This window comes from Pantherophis guttatus, chromosome 2 (genome assembly GCF_059756535.1).
Source record: "Pantherophis guttatus breed Tessera chromosome 2, ASM5975653v1, whole genome shotgun sequence".
Classification (NCBI taxonomy): Eukaryota; Metazoa; Chordata; class Lepidosauria; order Squamata; family Colubridae; genus Pantherophis; species Pantherophis guttatus.
The window spans coordinates 113,434,472-113,459,802 of NC_142064.1; the positions used below are offsets into that span (position 1 = coordinate 113,434,472).

Consider the following 25,331-nt stretch of genomic DNA (forward strand, 5'->3'; position numbering starts at 1 on the left):
CTGATTATCTCCAACTTTTTATTCTGTGTTCAACATGGGTTGCCCAAATATATGATCTTCTATGGGAAAAGACAGAGAACTGCCTTCTTTTGATTCTACTTCTTTTTTGGCAATTTTTCATTCTGCTAAATGTGATATTCTTCTAGATTATTTGTGTTTATTACTCCTGCGTGCAGGGATTCACAGGGTAGTATTGATAAATTTAATATCTACACAAAGCTGTAGGGTGTTTATCAAGAGTTTTGCAATAAGGTATCATCAATACACTAATGATATTAAATTCTATTTCTCCACAATACCTGAAATGCAAAAATTTTAATTATTATTGTTCATAGAGTAAGTGGCATTGGTTACTCAGTACATGTAACACCACTACTCTATGAGCTACTTTGTTTGACAGTGTGCTTCAAGGTACAACTCAAGTGCTGGTTGTTATTCTCAGGTCCACCACCGTATTCTGGTGTCCTGTCATTGTGCTGGCGGGGGAGAGGTGGAATGCATGTTTGGGATTCTTCTGCTTCTGCTGTTCACTTGGGAATTAGGGAAGGGGGCTGTCTTCGGAGACTGGACAGACTCCTTCCCAGATGGTTTTTGCTAGGTTCCAAGGCTGAAGTACACTGTGTGTGAACTGTGATCTGCCTAGCAGCTCAGCATTCTCAAAACATCATCTCAGCATTATATTGGCTGCTGGTGGACTGGTCAAGGGAGGGGTTGGATTGGGAAACCGAAAGAATTGCTTTACACTTTGTGTGGGACCCTCAGATTCCACCTGACTTTACTGCAACCAGTTTCTCTCAGTACACGTTCTGTTGATTCAATTCAATGGATTCAAGAGTCTTGCTTTCCTGAGGGCAGGTCTGACAGTTACTGTACGTTTAAAGCCCTTCATGGATTAGGGTTGGGCTATGACCACCTCTTCCCAGTTGTTTCTATCAGTCTGATCTAGTCAGGCAAAATAGGAATGCTTCTGTCCTGTTGGCCAAAGAAATGCCAGCTGGCAGGGCCTAGGAAACGTGCCTTTTCTGTTGTGCCTCCCTTATGGAAACATTTTCCCTCCAGAGATTTGAATGGTCCCAGCTGTGCTAACCTTTCATAAGGTCCTAAAGATCTAATTCTGGACATGGGGCTCCATATGTGTGCAGGGACCTGCTTCTAGGTTGTGTTCATGATTTGGTTGTTGTTTTTTGGCTGCTTGTACTTTTAATTTTTTTAGCATTTGTTATTGTTTGTATTCTATTTCAATTTTGTTCACTGCCCAGAGCTACACATTGAGATTGGTGGCCATATAATTGGCTAAGTAAATAAATAAAATATACTATACTGGCTGCTGGTTAGCTGCAGAATCCATTAAAGATGACACTTTTGTCGGTAGTGGTATTTAACCTTCTGAAGTGCTTCTTCCCCTGGATCTTCAGGAGGAGCCTATGCTTATATCTTCTTTATTTCTGCCAATAGCTCATGTCTTTCCCGAGGTCTTCCCAATGTTAATGCTTTAGGGTTTTTTTCCTCCTTCCCTATAGCTTTCTGCTAATTTTGGAATATCAGAAGCTTTAAATTTATTTTGAATGTTTTTAAAGCAATTTTGTTTTGTTTTGTTTTAAAGACAAAATACAGTATTAAAATGTACTATTAAAATATCAAATAATCAAACTTTGGAATTATGAAAGTGGACTATAACATAAGGAAAGGCCAAAGCTAATCAAAAATAGCCATCAGGAAAAAAAAGATTTTAAAAAATTGCTGAGACATTTGAATGACACAGTGTCAGAAAAAGAAGACTGAGAAAGACTGGTACCTTCTCTGTGGAGCACTTAGCAAACTTTCGTAATTATAGGATCTAGGCAGCAAGAGCAATTCAAATATCACATTTAGCTCTGATATCTTCAATATGCTTCACAAATAACACTGAATCATAAATATTGAGGTATAAACTCCAGTGACTGAGTTCAAGCATCATACTATAGAACTAAACAACTACATTATGAATTAGTACATAAGGATATGAAACTATAAAATTGTGACTGATCACAGAAAAAACTCCTTAAACCTTCTAGGAAGTAGAAAATACTGTAACAAAGGATACCAGTCCCAAAGGTCTCCCTCCAAAGTTTCTTCTGTCTGGGATTTGTTGTTTATTTATAACGTTGATTTGGCAGATAACAAAAACAAAAAAGCAAAGTGTACACAGCACAGTAATATTATTGAAACGGTCATATCCTTCATCTATACAGTAGTAGCAATTGTTCAGATAAGCTCATATGAACACACCAGTCTTTGCTTACTTCCTCACTTGCCCCTCAGATGCCTGTGAACTTTTGCATGAGTAAAGCAGCCAAATGACTGAGCTCACCAAGCTTGTTCTAGGTGCAGTGACCAGTGTCTCCAGGCTTCTCAAAGGATTTAGGCACCTATTATGTTCAAGCCACCGAGACTGCATCTGTTTTGATTTGGAAGCCCAAGAAGGAAACAGTAAGTTCATTTAGATCAATATTTCTTCTGTTTTCGAACTCCTCAAAATCAGCTATACTTAACTCTTAAAGAATTCTGAGTCTGCAATAGTCATGACAACATTTAACATCCATTCTTGCCTGAAGAATGAATCTGCCTAAACATGCAACCATTTAAACATTTAAACATCTGCAGTTTTCTGCTGGTCTCATCTATGGATAGGTTTTTTTTGGGTCAATTTAACTCTGGACAAGCATGCTAGGAATTGCATGTCCACAATGGATAGGGCCACAAACCTAAGTCAGGGGATCCTAATAATCTTCCATGCTTTGCATGGATACAATCTACTCACATATACAAAGTCTACTTATATTCATAGACATTCCACTAAAGTTTCGCCATCACTCACACCTGTTGGCTCTGTTGGTTGTATTGCTGCTATATAAAGTTCCCTAGGATGTGTTTCCTTAAGGAAAGTACAAACAAAAATATATACTGCTTAAAATTATTCAATGTATGAATCCACGATAAAAAGTTAAAAGGAACATCTGAACATTCACTGATGTGAGCCGCCCTGAGTCCTTTGGAGAGAGGGCGGCATATAAATCCAATAAATAAACATAAAATAATAATCTGCTATTTGCTGAGTATCGACGACCTCAGAACTTCAATGTAGAGTCCAGAATCAGAAGACGGTCATCATACGTTCTTGTTTGTTCAGTTTATAGGTTGCCTTAATTATCCAAGCAACTCTAGTTTTAATTAACAGAGACAATGAAGTCTGCATGTGGTAATACTTAACAAGTGATAGTGATCCACTAAGAAAATTAAAAGACAGAAAGTTTAAAGGAAACAAAGTTTTGAAGTCCTATATCTACCCAGGTCTGGGGGGAGGGGAACGTTACTGGGCACTAGAATCTCAATCTCCTAGTGATGGACAACATTCTCTTAATTTTCTCCAAACTGTTAAAAGTATTGCAGTTCTGGGGAATCATCAATAAATATGCATTTGGCATTTTCAATTGTGCAATAAAAGAAGCAGCAGTTGTGCCAATTGGTTATTGAAAGAAATGAAGGAAAAACTAAAGACAGTCTTTTATTATTTTGTTTCCCAAGTAGTGCAATTTTCTAAAAGGATTCCAATTACATGCTTCAGAGTATGTTGAACAGTTTACCCGTTTTCATGAATGTCTCTTCTAGGGAGCATATTATGCAAAACCACAGATTTCTGCCTGCATAGTTACATATGTTTAACAATGGTTCAAACTTACTATGACCCCAGGGAAAAGTGACTTATGACCAATACTTGAACGTAACAGCCCCATAGTCATGTGATTGCAATTCAGATGCTTGGCAACTGGCTTGCATTTATGACAGGTTAAAGTGTCCTGTAGTCACCTGATTACGATTTGCAACCTCTTTTTGTTGATTTCTAGCTACAAAAAGCCTGTTGGGGAAGCTGGATTCATGTAACAACCATAGTGATTGTTTAATGATCATCATAAAAATGGTCATAAAATCAGGTTGCAGACTTGTGACTGCAACAAATTACGATAAATTTTAGTCCCAATTGCAGTCATAAATCAAGGATTATCTGTAGTCTCAAAATTATTTAACACAAGTAAAGAAGTACCAATTCAATAAATTGCAAAACCAATAGAACAGGAAGAACATATATCTATTAAACTTTGTACATTTGTACATTTAAATATAAATATTGCTCAATATGTTATCATTACACCAGAGAAATAAGGTAGCATAGGTTAAATCTATACATATTTGTTCAGAAGTAAACCTCAAATAATTTAGAGGGGCCTATGCTGGAGAAAGTGTGTTGCAGTTTTAGGGTGACCTCTTCTTAAAGACTTTCTGCCAAAAGAAGAGTTCTATCAGCACAACAGAAGGGTTACTGCCCCCCACCCCTCAGCAGGCTACACATTCTGAAAACATGGAGATCCTACAGACTGTGTAAGGTATGGGGTAGTGTGTAGCATAGAACAAGGGAAAATATGAAGGAGAGTCCTTTTATTTTGTGGCAATTCTACTGCCCTACCACAAAATAGGACAAAGCTTATTATATAAATCCACTACGCTTTATTGTAAACTATTCCTGAAGGCCTAATGTATTATGTAAACCCTTCCAACTGTAGTTTATTGAGTAACCCGTGGCTTAATGCAATCTGTGATCTTAGACTATATGAAGATTACTACTGAATACAATGGACTGCAATCTTACACATATTTAGAACATGTTAAGTCCCTTTGCAATCAAAAATCGTGTATCTGAGAAAACATGCCTGGGGCTGCATAAATTACAAATGCCCAGTTCAAATTTTGTTCCATCAACAATGCATTGCCACCCACAAACTCAGTTTTAATTTGAATCCGATTTGACATCAGAGACTTAATAAAAAATAAATGTAAATGTAAAAAAGTTTATTGCATCTTTACTTAAAGAATGTACGATAAAATAAATAAATTTGAATTATAGAGTATTTCATCTGTAACTAAAGCTTGGCTACTATGGTAAATGCAGTGATAACAATGCACGATGAAAGTAAGGCAAGTGTGAGAATAAATGGAATACTTAGCAAATGGTTCCGCAGTGAACCATTGGGGATATGATTCTACATATAGAATCTACAGATTCTACATATCTGGAGACAATACTATGCAGTTGGCTGAGAATTCAAACAATTTGCAGCAAATGTTGGGCTGTATTAACCAACAAAGAATATGTATCTGAAAGCTAATGAATCAATGACCAACATACCAGTGCTTCATAGTTAAAATGGAATGAGCATTTGGAAATTATTCACAAGTGGCAGGAAAAAAAACAAGAGCAAAGCAAAAGGATGAATTTCTGCATTTTGGTAGAATGTTTGGTGGCTACCTTTTAAGACATTAAATCGTAGTAAAAAGGTACTACAGACAAATGGTTGTCTGTTAGTCAAAAAAAAGCTAAAATACCTTTAAAATCTACCCACTGTATTATATGGAAGAGCTAGGTGTGCCAGGAGAAACACAGCTGTCATGCGTGCAACATATGCAATAAATGAATGCAGATTGAATACGAGAAGCAGTTACAGAAAAACAGTTTTGATGAAATAACATCCATTGGGGCAAAAGGAATAGATATAGCAGTTTGAAAAAATATGTTGAGGTCATCTGACCATACGGAGAAAATGAATGAGGACTAAATAGTAAGAGAAATAGCCAAAAGAGAGAGGGAGGGAGGGAGGGAGGGAGGGAGAGATGACTTGGAAGAACAAAAAAGAACATATTAAATTTTATATGAATGTAAAAAAAAGCAAGGATGGTTTGCAAACAGAGAAAGATATGGAAAGATATAGAAAATAGCATTGATGTAATCCATATTTCAAATTCTCTAATTGTTTTCATAGTTGCTGCAAATCTGACAAAATAATGAACATTTATAAAATATTTTGAACGCTATTATTTACACACTACAGCTAGAAAAAAACAGTCGTAGAAAAAATACTTCATTTAATTCTGGTTATGTGTAATGAACATGCCACTTCAAAACGTTCCATTTCTATGTTAAATAAGATTTTTTAAAATAAAACCAAGCATTATAAATCTGTAATAAAAAATGCTGAATAATATGACCATTTGTGGAAACAATATAAACCTTACTTGGTAACATAACTCTAAAAACAATTTCAATTAAAATAGTTTGCCCTGATGAGAAACAGATAAAGAAATGCTTACCATTCACAGTAACTGATCTGGCAAAAGAAATGACCAATGATACTATCTATCTATCTATCTATCTATCTATCTATCTATCTATCTATCTATCTATCATCTTTCCATCCATCCATCCATCCGATTTGCAAAGCTGCCCCTCTCACAGTTTGTAAGTCTGGACAGTGTACAATAATTTAAAAAATTAAAAGAAAATCAAGAAAGAAAACATACTATACAAATCCGAAATAAGCAAGATAAAATATATAATCAACATTTAATTGAGGCTGACCATAATAACCTAGACTTCTCAACACGGAAAGGGCTCCTGTAATACATGGGAGAAGACAGCTCCCATGTATTACAGGTCTTTTACAGCTACAGTATATGGAAGACCAGGAGGGTCTTTCCCAGAGATATTTCAGTGGATCCAAAATGGTCAATACAAGAAAAGAAAAGGAGTGTCACCTACAATCATAGAAGATATTCTGTTACCATCAAGTCTATTCATCTCCTTGGTAAGGTCAGGAGTGCTGATAAATGGACCTACCTGACTCTTAGTTTTCTTCTCTCCCCCCACAGCAGAGGGGGGAGCAGAGTGGTAAATAAGGAAGCAATGATGGAGAAGCTGCAAAGTGAGAAACAAATCCATAGCCAGTAGAACCAAGAACCTAAATTAAACTGGTAGATCAACAGTTATGCAGACTTGAGATATGATCAGGGCAGAGAACTGGATATTCAAAAGACCTAATGTGCAATAAAAATCATGGTCACTTCAGCAAGACATTAAAATTGGAAAGGGTACACAAAGCATGCCCTAAAATACTATTTAATTCTTTACCAAGAGAGCCAGGCTGGATATGTTATGCTTGGATTACTGTAGTAGCTTGTTGGCTGGATTAACCAACACCTCACTCTGCCCTTCTCCAGAATATGCTGTTGATACTGTTCTGGACATTCCTTCTTTTTCCCCTATTTCCTTTGGTTACCAATTGGTTGGGGATTCAAGAAAGATGCCAGTACACACTGATGAGCATGTCCAATTATTTGAAAAACTTGCTAATGACTCATGTACCTATTTACTTGATTTAATTATCAGACCAGGGTCATTTGGATCTATTAAATAATAAACTAGCTGCATCAAAGTTAAGGGCTTTTTCTCACCTTTGGTTCTTTGGCATAGGTTTCCATCAGGTGACATTGGATCACTTAACTTTAAAAAAAATCAACCTAAGAATATTTTTTTTCCTTGACATCTGGTGAAGTTGCTTTAAAATACACCAAACCTTACCTAACACTTTAATGCATACATGTTAATATTATTCCATGTCATGGCCTTTTAGTTTAGAAGCTTCTTATTTTATGATACTATGTTGTAACTGATTGTAGTATATTATTACATTAAGGGTTGTTATTGTATGTCTATAAGCACATAATAATTAAAGCTTCGACTACTACAGTTCAAGAAACGGTGAACCAAAGGAGTGGAAGTTGAACTGTGCTATTCTATCAGCTAGCAGACTTCACTGGAAATTGGACAGCTTTAGAGTGGCCCTTTGCATCATCCCAGAGGCCACCAGAACAATGGGAGAAGCGCATACATAGAACCCAAATAAAGGCCTTTCTGTAGATCCAGTTCCAGAGAACTGTGTACTCTCTTTTTGTTGAATAATTAACCTCCTTTCTCTCTCTTTTTCTGCCATTGAGATACCAGAGGTGGGCTTTCAAAAGCTTTGCTGCTGCCATATAGAATGGTTAGGATGACTGGCTCTGACTCTGCACCTAGACCAAGCAGCCTAGGTCCTGTTACTTAGGTAATGTCATCTGATGCCACCCAGAGAAATGCCTTCTGTGCCATAGGAACAGCACCCCACATCCATCCACCACTAACGAGAATTGGTTGACCCTGACTTTCCCTGACTTTCAAAAAGGGCTGTCTCTTTTCCCGTGCACTGGGTCAAGGAAAGGTATGATTTCATTGGCTGAGGGGTTTTTTTTGCATGATAAGTTTTTATATCTTTATGTTTTCATGGTGTTTGTTTTCCTCAACTATTTATTCAATGTGTCATTTTTATATGGACTTGTTATTTTCTGATTAAATGTTATCCTCAATCATATGCCGAGTTGGTAGCTACTGTATGTAATTCAATTATACAAATAATTTGTTCTATACTCTGGAATCTTTAAGAACACCTCCAGTGCCAGTCCACCAATAGCCAGAGTGAGAAATGGCCACTGTAGGCAGCACTTTTTCATGTTATGAAACAATAGTAAATGGTTATGTAATTGATCACAATTGTATGCAGGTGTTTGCCTGTTATGCAAATAGTGAGAGTGCATTCAAGAACCTATCTCATCCTAGGTTCTGAATAGATCTGTAAGTAGCTTCAGCACTTAAAATATTTTTTGCACATCTGCAAACACACTTCAAAGAATGCTTATATAAGGTTTGTTATTGGATATGTAATACTTAACAGTGGATACATTTATCTTTAATTTTCACTGATTTCACCAGGTCAGCCATAAGCATGACTAAGTGTAGATCCAACTCATTATGTTTTTACTGTCATGGAGAAAGAGAAGCAAAAAGGTTTTCTGCATCATATTTCATAATAGTTTAGTTGGCTTTGGGTATTTATGTATCTCAGAAAGCAGGGGGGAAGATGCACTGCTCTGCCCCAGGAGGGCAAATTGTTGAAACCTTCTCCAGCATCAGCTCGTCACACTATTGCTTCTTTAGCAACTTAAGCAGCAAAGGAGCAAAACAGTCACCATGGCCACTGCTCTCTTTGAACCTTGACTTTGAAATTTTATAGCACAGAAGTAAAATTGGCTATGTATAGCAATGTCGCTTTCAGTATTCTACTCGCAGTTCAAGAGAATATACTGAATGCAGTATAACATTTCAGATTTCCTTAAAATTTCCTACATTTTTTTCCTATCCAATGAAATAAACTTCTATCCCCACACCTTCATTTTCAGGGGTCCTTGTGTCTCTATTCTACTCTTCTACCAGATTAAGAAAAAAGTCATATATAATGAAGCCAAATTTTGCATAATAGCAGGGAATGAACATGAACAATTAGGTTTGTATTAGTAAGTAATATGCATTAGTTATTCCTTTTCTATTTGTATTATAATAATTCTTTTCTGTTATCTGTGATTACCACCTCAAGAGTTTTAAATTTTAATAATGATTTGTCAATATTGTCAAATTATTGTAAATTGAATATTTACTTCCCTTGTTAGATGTACAGTAGGTACCAATTTTATTCAACAAATTTAGCTTTAATAGCATGCACCACTGTATTGTTTATTTTATTCTGTTTGCTCACACCAAATTTGTACATTTGGTTTTATTGTATTCTTATTTTCTCTCTTTTTTAATGCTGGTCATTGATTTAAATAAATAAAATCTATCTATCTACTCCATTTAGCACTATATTCTGAGGAGCAAACCTGAGATATTAACAATATTATACTGAGAATAAACAAAAAATAGCCCACAGACCAAACCAGTCTTCTCAGCTTCAAATTCTTTACTCTTAAAAAGGGATGCTGGGATTCAAACTTTGCAAGGCTCTTTTTTCTTTTTTTTAAACCAAAGCCTTGCCCATTCATGGAAGGCTGATATGGCATTTCTGTCTAACATGCAGCATAGCCTGAAATCTCTCCCCTGATTATATGGATTGAATTAGATCTGAGTCAGAAATCTTACGGTAGTTGTAACACCTTTCTTTCTCTCACTTAGTAAAACAGGTACCGAGATCACCATTTAGAGTACTATGAAATTTTGATTTTAAAGAAAATGATTTTATTTTTATTTTACTAGCATTTTGAAACATCTATTTTTGCCCCATGTGCTAGAAAACAATCTAAGGGTGTGTGCTTGCAGATATAACCTATTTCATATGTGTGCATCTATTAGTACATTCTACATGCTGGCAATTTTATCAGATCTACATCCAACATGTGATGTAACTCTATAATTTTTAAAGAAATGGGACTTGTATTATTACAGTGTAATCCATATTTTACAGAGATTTTTTTTATTCAGAAGCGAGACTTATTGATATTCAGTCACTCTTTAAGTGAATTCGGCAGACTTCTAAAAGTTGAGATGATGACAGGAGTTCTAGACTAGTACACTGTAATTTGGCCTATAATTGTTCCTAAAATTTCTCTAAACATTGATATAATCTAATTTTTTTAAAAAAGTGCCAGCAAATTAAAAGTTGTTGCTGATACGGCTAAAATGTTGTCAAGAGTAATTAAAGGTAGCTGCTAATCATATATTCTAGGAAGTAAATTCTATCAAACCTTATTTATTTATTTATTTATTTATTAAATTTATATACCGCCCTATTCCTAAGGGACTCAGGGCGGTGAACAGCGAACGATAAAAATACATGTAATACTGTATTGTAGCCTATCACTAAAAGTTTAGAACTAGAATATGTCAGAGACAAAAGGGAGCTCTACAATGGAATCACTGTAGTGGAACTTATGCAGCAACTTCATACAGACTTATTGGAATGAAGAAAAGTTCGTATTAAGTATTTGCAGAATACTTGGTGGAAAATTCATTGGAAAAATATAGAAATGCTTGGATTCCTTAGATTTCTTTAACATATATAACATGCCCCTCTCCCTGAATGGCTATTCAGAGTAACTTGCATTATATTCTTCAGCACAGATTAAAAAAGAATATTACAGGCTATAAAAAGAACTTCAGAATATAGGATTATCCACAGTCTGAAAACTATTCAGAATTAGTTGCATTAGATTTCACCTAAGCACAGCACCTCAGTGCTATTCATCAAAGCAGTTGTCTTTTTTCAGGCTTCTATTCAACACACACAGTCTTTCTCCCCCAAAGTGGCTGCTTGAAGAGTCTCTAGGCAACACAGAGGTGCTCTGCCCATACCAGGTCAAAAGCATTTCTTCCAAATAGTTTCAAAACATACACACTGTAGTGCATACTGCATAGTGAAATAACAATATAAAAGGTAGAATCCAAATCTTTTGTTCTTCTCATTGCAAACATCCCTTCAGTAGCTTTAAAAACAAAAACAAAATTGCCAGTTCAGACATAAGTGCTAACCTGGCGTTACAATCAGCTGTGACCACATGTGCCTTGGATAAATGATAGAGGAAGCCATATACTTATTGCCTAGCGATAGTCTACACATTTCTCCCATTGCCTTTTCATGAAGAGTATATTCTTCCTCCTGGTAGAAATCTAGCAAACTTATTATGACCCTTTACTTTATGCATATCCCACCTTTATTATTTTTACAAATAACTCAAAGCAGTGAACATACCAAACATACCTTCCTCCTCCTATTTTTCCCACAACAACGCCCTGTGTGGTGGGTTGGGCTAGAGAGAGTGGCTGGCCAAAGTCACCCAGCTGGCTTCCATGGTTAAGGTGGAACTTGAATTCACAGTCAAAGAGTAAGTTAGATCACATGAAATCTTTATGAAATGTTGTAGCATTAGGTTGCAAGATAATCATTTTATAACCCTGTATGTGTCATATGAACAATAAGTTGTTATTGAGAACCAGCTTGGTCTTGTGATTAAGACACCAGACTAGAAAGCAGGAGACCATGAGTTCAAGTCCCATCTTTGTTATTATCAAACAAACAAACAAATCAGGTGTCATGATCCATCAAGCCATGATTCGGCCATCATGAAAGTGCTCTTTACTTGCATAAACCCTTTTTCACATACATATATTTCCTTCCTTCTACTCTGGTTTTTTTTATTATTTTTTTTTATTTGATTTATATGCCGCCCTTCTCCGGAGACTCAGGGCAGCTTACAATGTGCTAAGCAATAGCCTTCATCCTTTTGTATATTTATACAAAGTCAGCTTATTGCCCCCACAACTGGGTCCTCAATTTACCTACCTTAGAAAGGATGGAAGGCTGAGTCAACCTTGAGCCTTGGCGAGATTCGAACCTGCAGTAATTGCAGGCAGCTGGTCTTAATAACAGGGTGCTTTAGACCATTGTACTACCAAGGCTCTTGGTTTCTCTTCAGATTGTATAAATCTTTCCTTCTTTACACCCTGGCCTGCGAAATGTTGCAATGACGGCTGATAAATTTTAAATTCTGATTGAGAGATAAATTTGCACTAATCATATAAGAAACAGATCCTGAGAAAATATACTTGAATATGAAGCTTACACTGTGATAAAACTACAATTAAGTTATACAGGTAGTCCTCAGCTTATGACCACAATGGAGCCCAAAATTTATGTTGTTAAGTGAGACATTTAACTGAGTTTTGCCCCATTTTATGACTTTTCTTGCCTCAGTTGTTAAGTGAATCACTGCAGTTGATAAGTTTGTAACTTGGTTGTGGCTTCCCCATTGCCTTTGCTTGTCAGAAGGTCACAAAAAGTGATCACATGACCTTGGGACATAGCAAACATCTGAATTTTAATCACATGATCCTGGAGATGCTGCAAAGGTTGTAACTGTGAAAAACGGTCATGTCACTTTTTTCAATGCTGTTGTAACTTTGAACATTCACTAAATGAACTGTTGTAAGTGGAGGACTACCTGTATTTGATCCAAATTTATACAGAAAATTCAAACATGCAAAAATAAGTTTTCAATGTAACTCTACTACTTTTCAACTCTTTTACTTTTCAGGTAAAAGTAAATTTTCCACTTTTCCACAAATTTGTAAAAGCAATGCTGGACAGTTTTGTTCTGAGATGTGTGTAAAAATTATGACTGTCATTGTTGGCACATTGCTATACGTGGGAATAAGCAATAGCAGTCTTTCTTGTTTAGGGCTTGAAAGAAGGTAATAGATGTGTCACCACATGTTTTTAACATTACATTAGGAATCAATTAAATATTTATCAGAAAGATGCACAGAGAGATTGCATAATGTGTTTAAATCATTGTATGCATTACCAGACCAGTACTTAGATATTATTTTCCCCTTTGGCACCGCTCAATTGTTACCTTAAGGTATGTAAACTCTGCTAAGATTTGTGACCCTTAACTTGGGCAGAAGACAGGTGAAGGCAATGAGTTTAAAGTAATTTTTTCTATCAATTTAAGGATAGGTGGATTGCACTATACTCAGTAGTTGTGAAAGGCTCCTTCCGGAAATATTTAAACACAGACCCCTAGAGCTGTGAAAACAGTTAAAAATGAAGTTTAGCAAACCTTCCTCTTTGAACCATTAAAATAGCTATGTACTCCTGTAGGAAGTTAGCACCCACCCCTTTCCTGGAAGAGTGAAATATTTTAGGAAATATGAAAAAGGCAGAATATTATATTTCCCTGGATGAGAAATATGAGAAGCATATTTTACAGACAAAGCAGCTCCCACCTTCCTGCCCCCCACCCTTTGTCAATGGGCCATTAAGGCTTGGGCCAGTCTACTCTACATAACAAAGATCTACCTCCTTCAGGCAGAGCCATAGTAGGAATTGCCAAAGATAGGATTAGCCCTCTACACAATAGCAGCAGAAACTCATCACATGTGACCTGGGAAGCACATGTGACCATCAGCTAGCAAGGCCCCCACCCCCTGGGAGTCTGACAACCAATCAGGATACTCTTTTGGGGCCCCAAGAAATGCAGAGCCAGGGAGAGCATAAAAACCCGAGGATTTTCTGTATCTCCCCTTTTCTGTTCAGGAACTCAAGCCATGTGATCCTGTCCACCATTAAACCACCTTTCCAAGCAGTCTCCATGTTTCCAGTGTCTGTTTTCCCCACTTGGAGCAGAACCTAAAAGGATGTTTCTTCCAACACTCCAAAGGGTTATTTAGGTGCATTGAAGATTTTCCCCAATTGTTTGTATATGCACAGTTGCACCCTCCACCCGCAACAGACCTTCAAAGGAGCATACTGCACCTCCCTAACAATGTAATTGCTGTAAGGCTACAACTACAAATGCTTTGCAGAAAACAGCAACATGCTTCAAGAGCTTGGCCCAGCTGAAGTATCAGTACACAGAATGTTTTGCAACTGTTGACACTCATGCATTCTTGCAAGGCGAATACACTGATCTGCACTGTGGGAAAGGAAAAAATAGCAATTTCAGCTATGGTTTTTCTTAGAAGCTTTTTACCCATTTTTCATGAAAAAAAAAAAACCTAAAAATCAAAACCCAAGCCCCTCTTGTGTTACTAGTAACTTCTAATGTCTAGTCCTTAAAGAAATTATCTAATAGGTAGGGAGCAGTTCTAACTGTACAGAGATTGTTATTTTTGGTCTCTGGACTGGTCCTTGTATATCTAGCATTCCAGTAAATCTGAACAAGATAGGAAGGATGAAAGTAATATAGATCTCTGAAAGATACATTACAGCAGTTAAAAGTTGACATTCATTGCAGCCTCCTCACACTTAAAATCATTTCTATTGGCGAACTGAACCTTCAGACTGATAAAGGTAATAACAAGCTAACAAAAGAATGGAAGGTCCATTGTTTATATTCTAAATCTTAATGACAGAGGAAAAGATAACAAAAATGCAAATTTAGCCCTTGAAGCAATGCTGGGCAGGCGGCCTTGAAAACCCTCTTGCAGTCTTCAAATTCCACCCAAGATTTAGGGGGAAATGACTCTGTTAGCAGGAAGCCAATGAATATACATGCATTAGGCCCCCAAAATGGAGGGGGGGAACAAGCTAAAAGTCCTGTCTGCTGTGTCTACAATAAGAGTGGAGCTACCTCATCCCTCCCTGGTCTTTGGCCTCCCCTACTCCTCCCCAACCCCCCCCAAAATGGAAAAAAAATAGATGTCCCTTCTTTTACTTTACAGAATTTGCAGGTCTCCAAGCATGCCAAAGAAACTGAAAGGATAGCTGTTCTTTTTTTTTTTTACCATTATTTCACATTCTTAAAATAAGTTTCCTTCACTTGGTAAATTAAACCATAATTTTATTTGCTTCTTACTATGACTCTTTAATTAGTCATTTGTGGTATACTGACAACTTTTCCAATTTATGGAGGAAAACACCTGTCCACTTTGAAAAGAAGAAAGAATTCTTAGTTGACTAACGGAATGTCTAGTTATAAATCTGTATTTCCCCATCAGTACCAGGTACAGGTTGGGTCTACTCACTGATAATTTATATCCTAAGAAACTCCCCTTAAGTAGAATCACAGGACAAGATCAAATTTTCTCATGAGATATGAAGCTACCTTACAGAAAATTAAACCAATTAATCTAATCAAGTACTGTCTTTGTAAACAGCAATCGCTTCATCAGTACTCTTTAAGGCTGAGATTTGTCTCAACTGATCTTTCTGAACATCAGTACAAAGACTGAAAAGATGTACCATATGCATAGTAACAGCAGCATCTACAAGTTTACTAACTGCAATGGCAGAATTGAACTTCAGTCTCTTTGTCTCCTGCAGTCTCCAAACTGGCCTCTTTGGAAATGCTACTTGCATGAGGAGGTACTCTCCCTTTCTTGGCACTAGTTATATTATTGCCTGAAAACTTGGAACAACATTCTCTATTTGGGCCTCAAAATGTGAATAGAATAGAATGAACTGAAAGGGACCTTGGAGGTCTTCTAATCCAGCCCCTTGCTCAAGCAGGAGAACCTATACCATTTTAGATAAGTGACTGTCTAGACTCTTCTAAAAAACCTCCAGTGATGGAGCACCCACGATTTTTGGAGGCAAGTTGTTCCACTGGTAAGTTGTCCTCACTATCAGGAAGTTTCTCCTTAATTCCAGGTTGCTTCTCTCTTTGATTAGTTTCCATCCATTGTTTGTTGTTCTGCCCTCTGGTGCTTTGGAGGATAATTTGACCCCCTCATCTCTGTGGATTACTGCTATCATGTCACCCCTAATTCTTCTTTTCTTTAGATAAGACAAACCCAGATCCTGCAACCGTTCATCATATGTTTTAGTCTCCAGGCCTTTGATCATCTTAATTGCTTTTCTCTGAACTTTTTCCAAAGCCTCAACATCTTTTTTGTAATATGGTGACCAAAATTGGTTGCAGTATTCCAGGTGTGGTGTTACCAGGGTTTTATAAAGTGATTACTTCACATGATCTTGATTCTATGCCTCTGTTTATACAACCCAGGACTGTTACTAGCTTTTTTGTCTGCTACTGCACATTGCTGGCACATATTCAAGTGATCATCCACTAAGACTCAAAAGTCCCTCTCACAGTTACTGTTTTGAGCCAGGTCTCGCCTAATCTGTACTTATATCTTTGATTTTTCTTGCCTAAATGTCTAATAAGAAAACTGACCATTTATGTATTAAATTCTTGTTACAAATTGTGCATCTCTCAAAATAGCAGGAGAACCATTGAGTGAAAGAGACAGACAGAGAGAGAATGCAGGAATTAAGTGCAAATAATAAACATAGTGCTGAACACTAAATGTACAGCTTAAATGTACAGAATTAACCTAGCACTGATTTGCACAGACGTACTGTATTTACTATTTGATGAAAGTTAAAAAGTGTACAAAACTCAGGAGAGCCAGCATTATACAAATAAAGCCAGGGCCTCCATTTAACCACTGAGCTCCCTGTGGAAGTAATGGAGCAGCCTTCTAAAAGGGGGCAAAACCCTTCCCCTTTAAAAGGGTGCAGTTACATGCAGTTACCGTTATCACCATACTGTAATAATAAGCTACAGTCCAAGAAAATTCCTTTTCTTGAAGTTGAAGCTGAGTGGATAACTTCCTTCCTTCCTTTCCTTCCTTCCTCCCTCCCTCCCTCCCTTCTCCCTCCCTCCTTTCTTTCTTTCTTTCTTTCTTGGCATTTTTCTGATATGAGCATAAGATTTCAATTTTTTTTTACAACCTCTATGCAAAACAGCTGTCTCAAATTGAGAAGCCAATTCAAAACCTATTTTCCCCCTGTAACAATGCCAAGATTTAAAGAGGGACTGCAGAGGGAACTTTGGGAAGCTTTTTTGGAATTTGGATTTCACGTACGAGTGTGCTAAAATAATAATTCTACTGCAATTGCTCTTCTTTAAGAATCATAACATGGTAGCGCTGGCATTTCAAATCCATATTTTTGGATCAAGATATCTGATAGAAAAAAATGCTGGTGATTAAATTTAGGATCTCCTACTTTTTTATTTACTCCAATGTTATATTCCAAGATTTTGTTCCAATTGAATCATCGTTAATAGGGGGGGGGAGAGAATTCCCATAACATGTGTGCACTTAAGTCTAAATATATTGGACACAGAAGGCACCACATTCTGCAGTGTAGTTTTATTTCTGAACCATTCAACAGAAGACAGATGAGTCCAAGTCATGCAGTATATTTACCTGAAAGTATATTTGCACAAAATACTTTACATTTATAATTGGAGAATTGTCTTAGATGCACTGGAAATATAGTAATAAAAGTATATGAACTTTTTCCAGCCTGATCTTCCTTGCAGAAGAGAGGGAATACAATCTTAAATTCAGTATCTTTTTCCTTTTGGGCAAATGATTGGCTCCAAAGGATTAGTTATATGACATCCACAGGTTGCCTGTCCCTATATGCATGGAAAAGCACAACTAGCATTCAAGTCCTTTGTTGTAGGGTATAAGGTTAATAAGAACCATTGAGGTTATTGACCAGATTAATAAGAAGCAGGAGAATTTTATAGTTATGGTTCCCCACTTCTTTGTATGTGAATGAGGTGGAACTATGAAACGTACAGTATCTGTTTCTCCCACATCTTCTGAGTTTAGTCTTAAATCTGGATTGATTTGAAGTCATGGCTACACGGATATCTCTTATCACTGAAGCTTCCACAGGAAGCTAAATGTCTAAAGTTACAAAGGGACCGTGCCAGCTCAAAGCCTGTTTTACCAACCCAGAATGTAAAAAAAGTCCCCTTAAGGACTTATAAGGGGTATTGTCACAAATTATTTTTGAACACATTTTCATTTTAATGAAAGCAATTAAATTACAGTCTAGCCTTTCTGAGTTTGTATGGTCCTACAAGATGTCCCTCCATATTTCTGGGAAAGAGATAGTTATGCTATTACTTGTTAATATGCTGCAGCAGTCCCAGACTTTTTAAACTGAAATTTGTGAAGATTGTTGTGCTGGATATGTGTACAACTATACAATCATCACAGATGCAGAAACTGATTATTACAAGAGTAACTATCTCAACATGATACAGTAGAAAGTAACCCCTTTTTATCCATAGTTGATCTGGAATAAGAATGTCATATAGCAAATTACATTTTTAGCCTTAGGAGGCATCTTAACATTGGAGGACAAGCAGTATTACCTCCTCTATTTAATTCTCTCAGATGTCAGCAAGCTTAAGTACATATCCTACAATTTCCATCCCATCCAAAATGATTTAACTGTTGTCTGCCCTGTTCCCTTAGGATAAGTTCAACTAGATAATTAAACGAATGATAATGAAGCATCTTTATAGAAAAACAAAACAAAGTAATAAACTACCATAATTAGCTCCTCCTTTTTTCTTTTTTCTTTTTTGGTGCAAAATTACATTGTTAGCTTGGTTGCTAGATGTCTGAGACCCTGTTTCTCTTCTCTAATCCTCATACCCCAGATTTCAGGCACATTTATTTATTTGTAATTCCTTTTCTCTTGGGAGCTCCATACCACATACAAAAAGGCTTTCCTTAATTTTGTCCCCAACCAACCCTGTGAAGTAGGTTCGGGTAAGAAGAATGGCTAGCATACGAGAAGACAGTACTAAAAGGAGGGGTGTTAATCCTTTGTTGCTTGCTATGGGTCACAACTCTGCCTGACCACTGAAAGGAAAAGGCCCTCAGGCACAATCTGGGGAGTTATAAATCCTCCAGCACTAACTCAGGAGAGGGCTAGTAGTGGGAGGAAGAGAAGAGAAAGTAAATCATACCTCCACACTTCCCCCTATTCAAGGAGTCACATGGCATCCAAAGAAGGGGGGGAAAGTCATGCCCCTCACTATGAAGCCTCATCTCTCTTTTGCTCTCCTGGATCTGCTGCGCTGAAGCCACACATAGCCAACTCTCCCTGCCTCCACCCATCTTGGAAAATGAAAGCAAACAAGAACTAAAATAAGGCTTCTATGGCACTGTGTTTATACTGCTGGGTCCATGAAAAGACCTTTCAAGTCAGACAGCTCAGCAGAGAAACAAGAGAAATTTTGCTCGGTAAAGCTTAGCAGTTGAGCAGACCTGGGAAATTTTTGCACCAGATGTTTTGGCTTTTTCTCCCCCTTTCCCCTTCCCTGTTCAACCCTGCCTCAAACATGCTACATATCCCACAGGGTGCAACTTAATATATATATATATATATATTAATCTCTATAATAACTATTCAGAATTGCTTCATAATTCTGGGTTAAGTTACAGCATTCAATAAAAAATTGAGTTTACTCAGCAGAAAAAGAAGAGCAAATAAATGAGCTTGCTGAAACATTGGGAGGAATGAAATAGGAGGCTTGATTGGAATAGATAAAAATGGTGGAAGGTGAGCAGGGTCATCTGAGGAACATCCTATATAGCAGGAGATGGTACCAGAGCAGAGCTCCAGTTTATTTGATGTACAGTGCCTGGGGAAGAAACTTGATGTACTTACTCAAGAGAAGTTTCACTTCACATCCACCACTTAACACAATGCTAAGTTCCTTTCAGTTATTGGTATGTCTCACAAAAGGACAGAAATAAAATTTAAAGGCACTTATATTACATTTTTAATTAACTGACGGCCAGCAAAAAGGATGGATTTACAACCTTATTTCAGTCTTCCTAAAATATTCTACATTATGTGCAAACAGACATGTTCTCCTCAAAGTGCAATTTGGTTCCTTCACTCACCATTTTAATGCCTTGGCTTCATACAGATTGAACAGAGTACAGAAGGACTATTCATTCTTTCCCAAGATCAAACCCCAACTCCAGGAAGGAGAACATCCTTCATTTACAAGACAGACAGACAGACAGACAGACAGACAGACAGGACCAAGAGTTCCTGATCTTCTTTTGGGACATGCAGATAATCATGGAGGATATCATCATGCACCTGATGTCAGTCACAACTAACTGGATGGAAGTTCACAAGCCTCGGCCTGGTGCAGAGCAAGATCTATGGGAGGAGACCTGCAAGCTGCAGCATTTCCAGGAACTGGCACTTAAGAAAACAGGTGGGGCAGAGAAAAATGTGCCCAAAGCATGGGGGATGGGAAAGATGCCCATGTAATCTAGCCAATCTTTCTCTGTTTGCCGTAGGAATAAAAAACATTTTTTTTACACCTGAGGGACTGACAGTTTTTAAAATAGGTTAATATATTTAAACTAAGAGAGGAAAAGAGAAATATGATACATATAAAACTAACTAAGGCTGTCATATTTAAACTTTTATGGATCAAACCTACTGCATCGGCGTATCTGCCAATCCACCTATGGCTATTTATTTTTAATTTCTTTCTGTGTCACTTGAATCCCTCTTCATATCCTTTTGTCTCCTTTCCTACAAGTATACTATATAGTCTTTCTTATAGGAATGTGTTCCACATTCAAGCCTGGTGTTTGTTTAGTTTTGTTCTGCACTTCAAAAAATAGACATAGCTATTTCTTTGCAAACTTAATTTTCCATGATTCTAAATCTATATCAGTAACCACTGATTTCAAAAGGGATGGATACCCATAGTTAGTTAAACACCATTATAGATTTGGAAAAATACATAGCTTTCCTGGAGATGACGGATTGCAATTGATTTTCTCAACTCAATTAAAAATGTATTCAGTGTCAAACGTCTCAAATTAGATAGCATATTGTTCAGTGCATTTAATTCAGCATTCACAGTTATACTGTAGTTATTATTTTTAATGTATTTTTATTACGTATTCATATGTTGTAATATCTCACCACTCCCATTTTCCTAGAACTTAATTCAGAAGTCTTTAATTCTTCTGTCTTTTTCATGTGCAGTTAAGAGCTTTTCAGACAGCTGTTACTGCAGAACTAACTTTGTGTTAGGGGCACACTTATTTTTTATACTTCCTAATAATCAAATTATTTTTTCTAGTTCTAAAAAAGCACCTTTTTAAAGCCAAATTGGATACACACTTCTATTATTCCGTTCACGTTTACATTCTCGTGTGTCTGATAAGGCTACTGAATTATACATTTCTTACCATAACTACACAGGGGCACATTTTGAAGCTTTTGGTAACAAAATATGAAAGTATGAAGGTTTGTCTGCATACGTAATTCCACATGTTCCCTAAAATTAAATAGGGAAACCAGACTAACGATGCAATGGTTAACTACTAACACTCAGGAGTGCAATGCCCTTCCTTCATCAGTATTTAGATCAGAATTTGCTCAGGGTATCATCTGTTTTTCTGTTTTAGAGATATTTCACCTGCTTAGCACTTAACACTAATACTGGAAACTAAATTGGTTTCCCCTTAACTAGAAGTAATCTTAAAGTGCCCTGATGCTGCTTAATCTAGAATTACTACAATTTTAATTATCGTATTTGCCTCCCCTTTCCAGAGTGAATGCAGTTCTTGACAAGCTGTACTTCCACTTTAAAAGCAGAATTTATAAATCTTTGTTTTTAAAGGGGGACAAGAAGATCACATCCTGGTGATACCTGATACAGTATTCTACCCACCCCGAAAAGCACTATATGTGGAGTGAATAATATACTAATTTTGTACCTTACTGTATATTGTTTGTAATATTTTAATTCAATTGTTCACAGCTAGACTACGAAGGCTAAAACACAACAGTAACGTCTCTATCTTAAACACACAACTTCTCAGGGCAAACTTCAGACAGTCTACAGTATGCCACCCACTATACTTAACTGGAAAGGACGATACTCATATTTTCCTGAACGTTAAACAATAGGTTTCATTAGCTTTCTCTAGAATCTCACCAGTGCAGGTTCATTCTTCTTTAACTATGTCAAACTTGTAACTCACCATCAGCCTATGATTTGGGAAATGACATGTCAACTTTTATACTGTTTACCATTCATATAAAATATTAAAAGAGGATTGTTTTTGTAACCAGGAAATAACCTACCTAGCACCAAAGAAATAATGCCTTCTACTCATCACCCAAGGCAGTCTTCTTCATAACAAAATAAAATAATGAAGAAAACTAGAAAACACCAACATGGTAAGAATAGGAAACACATCTGGCATTTGTGCTTGACAAAAAATATTAAATTTTGGATCTAGTACCCAAGCTATTTACAAAACATGCTTTCACTAAGGGAGGATTCTCTTCTTGTTTTACAATTTAAAAGAAATAAGGGAATAGACCAAATCCTTAGAAACAAACATGACTTATAGTGAAACAATGATATAAGTTAGCATTTCAGTGAATGAACTTTCGTCAAATAGGTTTTAAAATTTTCATAATACCAAGACATACCCAAGCAAACTAAAACAATGCCCCAATAGCAAGGATGATAAATGAATTGCCCTACTGGTTTTAAGATCATATCTGTAAAAATTAATACTTTGGTTATGGTTTTTAAATGGGTAGAAGTGATAGGTTTATCCATGACTGCCCCCTAAAAATAAGATTAGCTGAATCAAAAGCAAATTGCTCTAAATTCTAGTAAGTGCGCTATTTTACTAAGTTATGTATATGCAATTAAGATCAAGCAACTGAGTAAATAGTCTCTCTTCCACACCATAGGAACAATATCCTCTTATCCCCTTTTTCATTCTCTGGTGCACAATTAACAAGTTACCAATGAAAGAGCAGCACATAACCTAATGATGTAATATTGGAAAGCTGAGATCTGAATCTTCTGTCTATTCTTAAAGAATCACCAATACCAATGGGAGGACCCTGAACTGTATTGGGGCTATCATGCTTTCCCAATTAAAATTCTCCAGTCCCATTACTATTTATTCTATGAGGAAAAACATGTAGATTAAGAGATTAAAAATATGCATTATTTTTAAGCTAGAAGACATGAATAATTAAAATCTTATGATTGAAAAGTTTTCTATTTATTACACATTTTCTTAGCAAAGGCCCACAATAATTTTTAATATTACTGCTCCTATTATTGTATTATTTAAGATGTTGTTTTTGATTCAAACACAGATAGATAATGCTGCCGCTTTTAGAATTGAGCTTTATGCCACCTTGGCAAAATGTGTTCCAAAACCCATACAGTATTTAATGTTATTTTTCCTCAATGATCTGATGATTGACTTTGATATATACTCAGCTAGTCCAAGTGGATTGATGAAAAGGAGAAAGATGAGTTTAGTCTATCCTGCATCATTGATTTTCCAAGTCTGTTCCAAAGTTGTTTTTCACTTCTCCTCTACGGCTGAATTTACTTCTGGTCCAGTAACAGGAAAAATACATACATACATTCTTACATACATGCATATAAACAGGCAATCAGGGGATGGGTGATAGCAATCTCCCACACTGACTTTTCTCTACAAATATCTAACATCTCATTTTTGCATTTGCCATAAGAATTTTCTTGAGGATCTTTCTTAAAACCAAAAGGTCAAATAATAAATGAAATATTATGGAAAGCACATAGGAACTGTTCTCTTGGCATGCAATCAGCAAAAATCTGTCTGATTTACTGTCTATGCTACTGATTGCTATCTTTATTTAAGACCTGTACAGGAATAAAGCTAGGACAAAAAGGGCAGTATAGTGGGATTCTAAGGCTAAACACAGAATCAATTTTTTAAAGTTTGGTAGCTTGTAAAATCTATCTTATTCCACTGGTAAAAGAGATTTTAGCACAAGTTCTATTTCCTGTCTTCAGTGGCATGAATTAAATTTCCTGTTCCATCATACTTTTTCTCAGTCTTCTTTATTTTACTTAAAAGATTAAACACTTTGCAGTTTTAAGAGAATCTTGTCTTGCAAAATAACGGCATGCATGTTATTAATGCCATCAAATATTCGTAACCCACCCATATCTTGTTATGGCTTGTGATATCAGAAATTTAAAACTGGAAGAGAGCAAACTCTTATAACAAACTATTGACCTGTAAATAGCTTTAGGCTTAAGTGGCCTTCTTGACTCTGGAGCTTTTCATTGGAGTAGGAGTGAAGAATATGGCCTATGCAATTCAACTGTGAATACACACATATATACTTCCATGAAAATGCAAGGAATTCAATTGCTTAAGGATCACATTACATTTTAGAATGATTTGCTGGCTTACTTGCCAATATCTGGGGGAAACTACTTAATCATTAAAACATAAATGATTGTCAGAGGTCATTTAATTTATTCACCTCATGAGTTTACCCAACTTTCTTTATTTGACTTGGGGTATGGACTGAAACTCTCTTTCAGATGATTTATCTGAATTTTAGAAAGCATGATAAGATCTACTTTTAAAATTCATTTTCTTTTAATTGTGATTGTGTGTGCTGCTTTATTCTTGACTGAAAATGAGTAAAATTGCCACAAATCGATATGTACATATTCTGATATGAAAGAGAAATTCTCTGTTTAAATGGGTTAGTGTGGATCTGGCTGGGAAGATGATGGGGGCCTAGTTTAGTTGTTGTTTAATTAAAGTGGGAAAGGAAAAGGAAAAGCACTTGAAGAAAAGGAATAGAGGAATGCTGATTTTTACTTGCCAGGCCTGGAAGTGCCCTGAGCTGTGCAGAATAGATGACATGAGTGTGCCAGTAATGCCATCCGCAGGCGCTGAGATGAACCTCCTGACATTGTCCAGAGGCTGCAGGACACACACTGGATGGGCATATTCTAAAAAAGGAGAAAAAACTCCTGACAATATTATTAGACTGAAGCTATAGAAACACAGACTGGTGGGGACACATAAGGTGGCCAGAAGGTAGACAACTGGGTTTAACACAGAAGGGTCTTGTCATTGTTGAAGAAAAAGTGTCATAAAGATGGAAGTGGCATCCAGGAAAGCTGGATTATTGTTGGAACCTTGACCTCTTAAAAGCAAATGAAAAAGAAAAAGAAGCAAGAAATACTATAGAAGCAACAGGAGGAGGAAGGGAAGTTTGGGGTAGATCCTTTTGAGTACAGCAAAAGATAAATCTAGAAATATTCTGCAGCCATCCAATTTGGTTTTCAAAGTCTATGTCTAAGCAAATTAGATATAGTGCTAAAAATAAACCAGGCATTTCTGTTTCAATTGCAAGATAACAAAACTAAAGGAGAGCTGAAAAAAAAATGAAAAAAAATAATAATTAAAT

At 36.5% G+C, this 25,331-nt stretch overlaps 1 protein-coding gene and 1 long non-coding RNA gene across 41 annotated transcripts in view; both read right to left on the reverse strand.

Annotated features, from left to right (window-relative positions):
- The window catches only part of LOC148115274 (uncharacterized), a 45,871-nt gene extending 21,138 nt beyond the window's left edge, over positions 1-24,733 (reverse strand). Inside the window, exon 1 of one of the 2 annotated variants that reach the window (XR_015732822.1) lies at positions 2,351-24,733. This is a non-coding gene — a long non-coding RNA (uncharacterized LOC148115274). Of the gene's footprint in view, positions 1-2,282 lie in introns of both variants that reach the window. The other variant, XR_015732821.1, reaches the window with a different exon arrangement.
- NFIX (nuclear factor I X) overlaps positions 1-25,331 on the reverse strand; it is a 267,955-nt gene that overhangs the window by 147,920 nt on the left and 94,704 nt on the right. The gene's annotated exons all lie outside the window — the stretch shown is intronic.